Genomic DNA, 11,702 nt, shown 5'->3' on the forward strand with positions numbered 1-11,702 from the left:
TTGAACCAAGAGTGGATTCAAACTTGCTTACACCAGCTTTCCCCAGTCTCTCGTGGGATGTCCAAAACACTGGTTTGCGTCAATGGTTCACGGAAGATCCAGGTCAACTGGTTCATTCCAAGTAAAACTTCTAGCTGTTAAGAGCAAGTTTTTCTACTTTGAAGAAAAACCCAGTACTACAACTAGTTTGACATTTTTTAGCCAATCATTTGAATATATGTGCATAAGGGTGGTTCTGGCAGTGGAAGTTTAGTCCAGAGATTGAGAAAGATCAACACTGCAAGACGATCCCTTTTGAAATCAAAGCGTACACCATAAACGGTCAAAGCTTTAAGCGATCACTTAAAAAGGTACCACTATTGACGACCACAAAGCAAAATTGTGCATTTATCACCACAGTTTAAATTATGCGGTGTATTTTTGACCCTCAGCTTTTCATGGTAGTGAGGTTAAGGACATCCATGGAGAACTCTCCCAAAGAACTCCATGTACACCTGATTGGTTTACTGAACCTCCTTGGTTTGAGCATGTCCCTTCTGTACTGGAGTAAATTCAAACACAGGAGACAATAGGCATATCGGTTAACAATTGCATACCATCCTATATAATCGTCATGGTATTGCTTGCAGCCTCGGTGATTTCTGCGGATACACCACACCTCATTAAAACAGCTCAGACTGTTGTTTGTGTCTGGTAACTTTATTAAATTTACATGAAAAAAATGCCTCCACTGGAAACGACAGTCTTTTCAATGTTCTCACCAACATCTCTTTCTGGAATACAAGAGAAGGCAGAGGTTAAAAGCGGTTTACAAAAGGACAAACCACAGTGAAGTAATACACCTACTTTGCCTGGTGCAGCTCTGCTCACAGGAGCCAGTGGAAGAGGGATGGCACACCGATGTACTACAGTGGATGAAGACCTGAGCAAGAAGGGGATTAACCACAGCATTCATAAGAACCATTAAGGGTTTAGGGGTGTTGAAAGTTGGATGGTAATCATACCATTCCCTGCAGAGGAGCTAGTGATGCTGGATCCACAAACGTGAACATCTTCACAATAAAGCGCTTGTAATGGGTTGGGAACTGAAGACCAGAGGAGCCATCCACAGGAACCGGTGTGGTGAGGTAGCGATCATCCTGGTAAGGGCATCTGGAAGGCAGAGTAACAGTCAGGACTAGCTCAAAACAGACCAATGACACAAATGCTGGGGTTATACTCACCCATTAACTAGAAGGTCCCACTGAGGCAGGCTGAGGGAATCAGGGGATGATGTCACCCAGCAATGTCCCAGCATCAGGACAATATTGGGGTCAGTCCTCTCCAAAAGGTGCACCTCAACATACACAGGTTGTCGTAGGACTTTTGTGACTGGGTAATCAGAATCACTGTAGTAGGACGTGTATGCAGCATCCTCTGAAGGAGGACAACATTTTAGAAACCCTAGTTACACTTTCAAGACAGCGATATAGAGAAGCAGTACATTACCTTCTGCACATCCTTTTGTGACACATTGTCCATTTGCCAGGCGAAGCTCCACTCTGAGGGGTCCAGGAGCAGCTACAGGTGGAGGAACTGTGTTGACCTCCACAACCAGAGCTTGAACAGCAGTGCCAGAATACCTACACTGGAAGAAAAGCCTGGACAACAAACAGTGAGCTTGTAGCACAAGTCAAAGATTGCATTTAAGCAAAAGCATAGATCACCTACTCAAAGTGACTGTCCCTTGTGATGGAACCAAGTGGTCCAATCCCCACTTCATAGGATGAAGTCATTCTGTTCTCATACACCACATATCCATTGTCCTCTTGCAAACAGCAACATGGTTAGCATCCACTCCTTTCCAAGCAAAACAAGTCTAAACAGCACCAGTACCCACCATCATGCTTGTGCCACAAGCTGTGACAGGGAATTGGTAAATGGCAAAGGAAGGTGTGGACCCAACTGGAGCACAAGGTGGGTCATTTCCACCCAACAGACGGACTGTATCCAGACTTAGTGAAGGCAGTGTAACATCTCTAGCCACCACAACCACAAACTGGCCATCTCTAATACACTGGACGGTCACTATTTCAAGGTAGAGAGCAAGTTACCTCAGAGATTCAGTTGAATACGAACAACCTTACAATTGGCTCAACACACTTACCGGCTTTCCCATAGTAACACTGCTGTCCGTCAAAGCAGCAGTTTATAGCGTCATACTCAGCAGCACTGATACCAGGTGGTCCACATTGGATCTGCTCATAATCAGCTACAGCACACGTCAAGAGGCTCTGCCTGTGCCACTGGCTGCTTGGGTGGAAAAGCTTGAGAAAACTGGTGTGCGGTTTGCTGTTGCAGGGCCTGTTGAGCCAAAAACTTCTGATCACTTGGATGGAACACAACATCTTTAGGATTCTTGGCTAAAATTCCTCCTCGAGTTTGCTGGAGGACTGAAGCTTGAGGATTCTGGACTGGATTTCCCCCTTGTCGTTGAGTCTGCTGTGGAGTTAAAAACTGTTGATCACTTGGCTGAAATGCAAGAGATTGACCACTCCTGGCTGGAATCCCTCCTTGTTGGCCACTTTGCTGGAAGACTGAATCTTGAGGCACCTGGGGCAGATTACTCCACTGTGGAACAGCATGACAGAAAGCACAAAACCACACACAAAGTGCCAAAAGATGAAATGTACCCATACTTTCTGCCATTACTCCACAACTGAATTCATCGTTCAAGTGGATCCCTTTTTAATCCTATGAAGTGCAGCTCATTAACGATGTCACGCCCTGTTCAATTAACAGTCTTCATTCATCAGACTGGGCGTTTACAGATAAGGTGATTCTAATTGATTCTAAAAAGTTAACCTGAAGATTTTGTGTGGTCACATTTAGTCTAATTAACATGCTAGTCTTCACACAACTTAATTCAAAGAATTCACAACAAATGATGAAATGCCCAGAAGCCAATATGTAAACCAAAGCATATGTATATCAGTAAAAGGTGTACTAAAGTAAAGGACTAAATCCAAATCTTTGTCTCTGACAGTGTACTGCCCAGTAAAGGCTTTCCAGCCGGGCACCTTCCAGTGGCCCAAACAGGGCATTAAGTATTTGGCCATTTTATTCCCAGCAAATTTGTGATATTTAGTTCATTTTGACCCCATAATAAAAGGTTTTCGAGCAATGTGGACAGCTGAGCTTCATTACATGTACCTATTATTGTGAAGGTTAATGTTATTAAAATGAATTGTATTCCAAAATGTAACTACCTGCTACTATTTCTCCCGATAGATGTCCCTCTCTCTTATTTCAAACAATTTGATAGCACAGCAAAGTTTTTTATTTGGAATGGTAAATGGTCCAGATTACATTTCAGTAAGTTACATAGGCCGCTTGACAAAGGTGGTCTAGGCCTACCCAAGAATTGATTCATTATTATGCATTCAGTCTCAGATATTTGGCTCATTGGTCGCTTCCACCTGAGAGAGTCCCTCCCTGCTTTTGTATTGAACAGAAAGTTATTGCCCCTATTTGGCCATTGCAAAGCCTTTCTATCAAACTAACCGGAGAAGTTAAGTTACACCCCGTTATCTGCAGAGTCCAGAGTGTTTAATTCAGACAATTATTTAAATGTTGCCTCGAGCATATGGCTGAACCCTAAATGATGTGTTATTAAGTCCCCTTTCTGCTGGTCAGAGTGGATTGTGAGGGGGATTACTAATCCTAATCTTCTGGTTATGGCGTCTTAGTGGGAGGCTGCATGTGCGTGAGGCTCGCTGTTAAATCCCTTGAAACTACCCTTAACTTGGACCAATAAACATAATTCTACTTGTTCTTGACCCACGCGCTTTTACTGGACAATATGCCACCAAAAACGCTAAAACTGGCCAACAACCGGGTAAAACGGCTTCACAAGGCAAAGGGGCTAATGTGGACACGGCTAATGCTAGCAAAACACCGCTGGATATTCCCAATGAAGCCAATATACGGGAGGCATCGGAGACTCTAGAGACACCTGAAACACCGGAGGCGCCGAGTCCGACAAATAGTGACCTTCTCAAAGAAATTCTGTCGTTAAAAGGTGACATAGCCAAACAATCTACCGACATGCTGAAAGCGATTAACGATATAAAAGGGGATATACAGTTACACTCTCAAAGAATTAATGAGACGGAGGAGCGAATCTCGCAAACTGAAGATGATGTAACTTCTCTTCAAGGCAAAGTTAAAATACTGGAGAAAACTGTGGAGACCCTTTGCGACAGAATTACAGAGCAATAAGACAGAAGCAGACGCTCTAACTTGAGACTGGTTGGGCTGCCCGAAAAATCGGAGAGCTCAGATCTGTGTGGTTTTCTGGAGAAGTGGCTCCGAGATACACTAGGTGAAGGATTCACCTCGCCCCCATCATAGAGAGAGCACACAGGATCGGGCCTATTAACCCTAAATCTACATCGCCACGGGTGGTAATAATGAAGTTTCTGAACTACCGGGACCGGGAAGCAACCCTGAGAACCGCCAGGAAGATGACGGAGGTATGCTATGAGAATCAACGAGTCGCCTTTTTCCCTGACCTCGCCGCAGAGACACGTAAACTACAGCAGCGCTTCAACGGTGTGAAAACCCAGCTTCGTGCACTGAATGTTCGGTATGGCATGCTGTACCCAGCTCATCTGATCATCACGCACAATGACAAATGCAGGATTTTTAAATCGGTTGTTGAGGCTGAAGAATATGTTCAGGAAATAAGCTCGCAGACTTGTGACGACTACGTGACTTAAAGCTTTCTCTCTCGTTCCTCTTGCAATGGAACCACTGACGAGTATGGCCATAAAAATGGACAAAATTCAACGGACAATTTAGTAAGTTGCCTTTTTGTTAAAATACGTTACTGGCACGATTGTCTTAAGATATGTTTCTTTTTTCTTTTTTTTGTATTATTGATATAGATTTTGTATTTATCACGCACTGTGTGCAAGTTTATGTGCGTCAAGTTTTATTATGGTCCAAACATTTCTACTACAGCTAGCCCATGTGTGGCTATGTTATGTGTGCAGATTTACGTGTTACCCACTATATGGATGAAACGTTTTATATAACCCAAGTTCCTAGTTTTAAAGGGTTTAGCATCACATTTTGTTTGGGGAAATGTGTGGGGTTTTGTAATAAGGGGCTCACTCCATATTTTTTTGTGTTTGATGACTTTACAGGGCCTGAGATATTTTCAATTACATAATTTATGTTTGATACCTCTGTTATAAATGTGTCTAGTTGGAATGTAAGAGGTCTGAACAAAATTGTCAAGCTTAAACAGGTACTGGGCAGAATTAAACAAATGAAGAGTACAGTGTGTTTCTTACAAGAGACACACTTGGTAGATGAAGATGTGAATAAAATTAGATCTAGGTGGCCTGGTCAGGTTTTCTCCTCTAGTTTTACGACTCATGCAAGAGGGGTCATAACATTGATTCATAAATCAGTTCCCTTTGATCTAAAAGATAAATATTTGGATCCATCTGGGAGATTTATTATACTTAGTGGAACTATAATATCTACATTAGTCAACTTGGTATGTTTATACGCCCCCAATGGGGATGATCCTGCTTTTTACCAACATTTCTTTTTAACTATGTCAGCTTATAGGGGCCAGTTCATCATCGGAGGAGATTTTAATTGTGTGATACATCCTGCAGTAGACCATTCAAATAGCTCCGACACATCCCACCAACAAGCCAGGAAAATGATTGGAAAATTTATGAAAGATCTTAATTTAGTGGAGATTTGGAGACAACTTTATCCGAGCAAGATTGAGTATTCATGTTTTTCTGCTACCTTTAAAACATATTCTCGGATAGATTTCTTTTGGTTTCTTCTGGTCTGGTATCTATGATTCAGAATTGCTGGTATGAGACTATACTACTCTCAGACCACGCCCCAATTATCTTATCAATTAAGTTTCCCAATTATTATTCATCTCCACTTCCATTTAGGTTTCAAGCTAAATGGCTGAAGTCCATAGAATTTGAGGAATTTCTTTAAGAAAAATAACGGAATATTTTAATTTTAATAAAGACCAGACCAGTGCATCAATAAAATGGGAAGCATTTAAAGCCTATATAAGGGGAAATAATGAGCTACACTCGGCATAAATCTAAAATACATCTAAATAAATTGAAAGACATTGACAAGCAAATAAAGGAACTGCAGGACCAGCTGTATTACTGTGATGACACTGAAAAGTATAAAAAGCTTCTCCTATTAAAATCTGAATATAATGAACTCATTACCAATAAAATAGCAACTAGTTTACTGTGGTTGAAACAGTCATACTATGATCAGGGTGAGAAGGCAGGAAAACTCCTGGCTTGGAGGCTTAAAAAAATACAGACAAGTAGGGCTATTAATTCAGTTGTACTTGACAATGGAGAGAATTTAGTGGATCCAAAATGTATAAATGACGCTTTTGCAGAATATCATGAAACATTTTTGGATTCCCAAATATCAGTTCTCTAGGTATTTACAGCTGCGCCACCTCCTCTGTATTGTTTTTGGGAGTAGCACATACCCCCCCTATAGCTGCAGATACTCTGGGAGGGGTGATTACTGCTTTTGGAAAAGGTCATGAGGCATCAGTGTATTACTCCCTGCTAATTCAGAGTCTGGGGACAGAGCTTGAACTTGGAGGAAGGAGTGTGGGCTAGGATTCTAAAAAATGTCAAGTCTGTAGATGCAAAGGTTCTCCTTATACAATTTAAGATTTGACACAGATTCTGTTGGACCCCCTCTGGATTGTATAAGCTTGGTCTTAAAGACTCACCCACCTGCTGGCCATGCCCATCAGAAGATGGAGACGCAACCCATATTTTTTGGGGTTGTGTTAAGATCCGAGAATTTTGGTAGAAGGTTCAGAGTTTTATAGGTTACGTTTTAGGCACTCAAATTGAATTCTGCCCCAGACTCTGTATTTTGTGGCAATGGGCCAGTCAAAAATTATTTTAAGGGAAGTCGGATGGAGCGCCCTCATTTCCGGAGTGGTGTGCGGAGATGGGGAGGGTGGCTGCTTTCAAGGAGATCAAGCAGATGGCTGGGGGTTCGGAATTTGTTTGATAGGAAGAGCGGCAAATATTTAGTGTTCTCTCGGAGAGGAGCTGTGGAGAGCGATGTTTAGTTTGTGTTTGTGTCCACAGGGGTATTCATTGAGGGTAAAATGTTGATTCAACATAGGTTTTTATTTGAATCAATGTGAATTGAAAAAACTGCCCATTGAGCAATAATTAGTGAGCAATACACAACTTAATACATTTCTTCTGCCATTACTTTGACTTGCTTTATTGTCCTATTCTGCATTTCTACATTTATGGAGCTGGTTTTAATAAAACTAGAATAAGCGGTCTTGTTGCTGTATTGTATGTGTACTGGAAGAGTCGGTCAAAGTCAAATTCCTTGTAAGCATACTTGGCAATAAAGCTCATTCTGGTATATGAAAATAGCTTGTCATTTTCTCATGGTTTTGAAAATTTTACACGGAGGGCATTTGTGATGTATACAGTAAGTGATTGATTCAAAAGAGCCAAATATGTATGGGCATTTAAGGGTTAAATATTTTAACAAGTCACATTTGAGATTTGTCTAACTGTACTGGCTTTAAGCAGACAGAAAGACTACATTGAAGAGAAGCAATGTTCATAATATAACCATCAAAACTGAAGTCTATTAGAAATGTACTATAAAGTCAGCATTTACTGGCACAAAAACGATGTCAATCAGTTATGGTGGCAACATGGTCTCTCCTCCCTCCCAGTTCTCGGAGCACGTACACACTAGGGAAAGCGTTGACTAATTGAATTGAGCCAAGAGTGTATTCAAACTTGCTTGTCTCTCTCATGGATGTCCAAAACATTCAAGAGAATTGTCAAACACTTATGAAAGGCACCTCTATTGACACCCACAAAGCAAAATTGTGCATTTATCACCACAGTTTAAATTATGTGGTGTACCTTTGACCCTCTTAGCTTTTCATGGTAGTGAGGTTGAAGACATCCGTGGAGAGAACTCAATGTACACTTGATCCTGAGGAAATCTTGAACTGTTTACAGTACCTCCTTGGTTTGAGCATGTCCCTTCTGCACTTGAGCAAATTCAAACACCGGAGACAATAGGCATATCTGTTAACAATTGCATACCCTTCTATATAATGGTCATGGTATTGCTTGCAGCCTCGGTGATTTTTGCAGATACACCACATCTCATTAAAACAGCTCAGACTGTTGTTTGTGTCTGGTAACTTTATTAAATTTACATGAAGAAAATGCCTCCACTGGAAACGACAGTCTTTTCAATGTTCTCACCAACATCTCTTTCTGGAATACAAGAGAAGGCAGAGGTTAAAAGCGGTTTACAAAAGGACAAACCACAGTGAAGTAATACACCTACTTTGCCTGGTGCAGCTCTGGTCACAGGAGCCAGTGGAAGAGGGATGGCACACCGATGTACTACAGTGGATGAAGACCTGAGCAAGAAGGGGATTAACCACAGCATTCATAAGAACCATTAAGGGTTTATGGGTGTTGAAAGTTGGATGGTAATCATACCATTCCCTGCAGAGGAGCTAGTGATGCTGGATCCACAAACGTGAACATCTTCACAATAAAAGCTTGTAATGGGTTGGGAACTGAAGACCAGAGGAGCCATCCACAGGAACCGGTGTGGTGAGGTAACGATCATCCTGGTAAGGGCATCTGGAAGGCAGAGTAACAGTCAGGACTAGCTCAAAACAGACCAATGACACAAATGCTGGGGTTATACTCACCCATTAACTAGAAGGTCCCACTGAGGCAGGCTGAGGGAATCAGGGGATGATGTCAGCCCAGCAATGTCCCAGCATCAGGACAATATTGGGGTCAGTCCTCTCCAAAAGGTGCACCTCAACATACACAGGTTGTCGTAGGACTTTTGTGACTGGGTAATCAGCATCACTGTAGTAGGACGTGTATGCAGCATCCTCTGCAGGAGGACAACATTTTAGAAACCCTAGTTACACTTTCGAGACAGCGATATAGAGAAGCAGCACATTACCTTCTGCACATCCTTTTGTGACACATTGTCCATTTGCCAGGCGAAGCTCCACTCTGAGGGGTCCAGGAGCAGCTACAGGTGGAGGAACTGTGTTGACCTCCACAACCAGAGCTTGAACAGCAGTGCCAGAATACCTACACTGGAAGAGAAGCCTGGACAACAAACAGTGAGCTTGTAGCACAAGTCAAAGATTGCATTTAAGCTAAAGCATAGATCACCTACTCAAAGTGACTGTCCCTTGTGATGGAACCAAGTGGTCCAATCCCCACTTCATAGGATGAAGTCATTCTGTTCTCATACACCACATATCCATTGTCCTCCTGCAAACAGCAACATGGTTAGCATCCACTCCTTTCCAAGCAAAACAAGTCTAAACAGCACCAGTACCCACCATCATGCTTGTGCCACAAGCTGTGACAGGAATTGGTAAATGGCAAAGGAAGGTGTGGACCCAACTGGAGCACAAGGCGGGTCATTTCCACCCAACAGACGGACTGTATCCAGACTTAGTGAAGGCAGTGTAACATCTCTAGCCACCACAACCACAAACTGGCCATCTCGAATACACTGGACGGTCACGGTTTCAAGGTAGAGAGCAAGTTACCTCAGAGAATCAGTTGAATACGAACAACCTTACAATTGGCTCAACACACTTACCGGCTTTCCCATAGTAACACTGCTGTCCGTCAAAGCAGCAGTTTATAGCGTCACACTCAGCAGCACTGATACCAGGTGGTCCACATTGGATCTGCTCATAATCAGCTACAGCACACTTGTCAAGAGGCTCTGCCTGTGCCACTGGCTGCTTGGGTGGAAACGCTTGAGAAAACTGGTGTGCGGTTTGCTGTTGCAGGGCCTGTTGAGCCAAAAACTTCTGATCACTTGGCTGGAACACAACATCTTGAGGATTCTTGGCTAAAATTCCTCCTCGAGTCTGCTGGAGGACTGAAGCTTGAAGATTCTGGACTGGATTTCCCCCTTGTCGTCGAGTCTGCTGTGGAGTTAAAAACTGTTGATCACTTAGCTGAAATGCAAGAGCTTGACCACTCCTGGCTGGAATCCCTCCTTGTTGGCCACTTTGCTGGAAGACTGAATCTTGAGGCACCTGGGGCAGATTACTCCACTGTGGAACAGCATGACAGAAAGCACAAAACCACACACAACGTGCCAAAAGATGAAATGTATCCATACTTTCTGCCATTACTCCACAACTGAATTCATCATTCAAGTGGATTCCTTTTGAATCCTTCGAAGTGCAGCTCATTAACGATGTCACTCCCTGTTCAATTAACAGTCTTCATTCATCAGACTGGGCGTTTACAGATAAGGTGATTCTAATTGATTCTAAAAAGTTAACCTGAAGATTTTGTGTGGTCACATTTAGTCTAATTAATATGCTAGTCTTCACACAACTTAATTAAAACAATTCACAACAAATGATGAAATGCCCAGAAGCCAATATGTACACCAAAGCATATGTATATCAGTAAAAGATGTACTAAAGTATTTTTATGTAGTTTACATGTCACCTCTTCTTTAAATATTATATTTACTATAAGTTAAAGTACTTTTAATAGTAAGAAGAATACCTGCAGTATTTTTCACAATGATTGCAAAGGACGGTGTGGAACCAACAGGAACATTTACATTTATGTATTTGGCAGATGCTTTTAAAGCAACTTACAGTGCACTTATTACAGGGACAATCCCCCAGAGCAACCTGGAGTTAAGTGCCTTGCTCAAGGTCACAATGGTGGTGGCTGTGGGGTTCGAACCAGCGACCTTCTGATTACCAGTTATGTGCTTTACCACTCTAGGAACAGAAGGTGGTTCATTTCCATTAAGTAGTTATACTGTATCTAGGCAATAATCAAAATGATCATAATCAAAATCATCAGATCATTTTTTGCTTTTGATGTCAAAATGTAAGCAGGATCCACCCATGGTGCCATACAAGCTAGAACTGCTACAGTTGAAAACAGTATTACACACATCAATTTTTAATTTCTAATTGTCTACAATTCCAAACTCAGCCCCTGAGTTTAACGGCATAGTTCACCCAAAAATGAAATTTCTCTCATCATTTACTCACCCTCATGCCATCCTGAATGTGTTAAACTTTCTTTCTTCTGCAGAACACAGATTAAGGCTTTTAGAGGAATATCTCAGCTCTGTAGGTCCGTAGTGACCGCAAGTGACTGGTGATCAGAACTCAGAAGGTCAAAAAGCACATACGATCATAGTAAAAGTAATACAGTCTTCTAAAGTGATACAATTGCTTTGGGTGAGAAACAGATCAATATATAAGCAGTGGCGTAGTCAAGGGTGGGCCGGTGTGTGTGAGTCGTGGGGTGCCATGCGAGATTCGGACACCTTAATGGCGAGCTCTGCGTGCTTTGTTAGTTTTAATACTTTTTGTGTCATAAACCGGTGAAATTTGATACACCCTGTTTCATAACTGTTCTATGACGACAATATGTCAAAGAATTCAAAATCCTCGGGCTCTGGAGACATTTAGAGACACTTACATGCTCAAGCCGATACCCTGACAAGGCCACAGACTAAGGACTCAATTTGGCCATTAAGGTGAAAGAGATTCAGCGTCAACTGTTGAACATGACGGCAATGCTGACAAAGGTCGTTACTGA

General features: G+C 42.1%; 2 pseudogenes; both read right to left on the reverse strand.

Moving 5' to 3' along the window:
- Positions 1–708: 708 nt before the first annotated feature.
- On the reverse strand, positions 709–4,088 carry LOC127623974 (zona pellucida sperm-binding protein 4-like; annotated as a pseudogene).
- A 4,286-nt stretch (positions 4,089–8,374) lies between these two features.
- On the reverse strand, positions 8,375–10,318 carry LOC127623975 (zona pellucida sperm-binding protein 4-like; annotated as a pseudogene).
- Positions 10,319–11,702: the final 1,384 nt, after the last annotated feature.

Source organism: Xyrauchen texanus, chromosome 30, assembly GCF_025860055.1.
Source record: "Xyrauchen texanus isolate HMW12.3.18 chromosome 30, RBS_HiC_50CHRs, whole genome shotgun sequence".
In the NCBI taxonomy this organism is placed as follows: Eukaryota; Metazoa; Chordata; class Actinopteri; order Cypriniformes; family Catostomidae; genus Xyrauchen; species Xyrauchen texanus.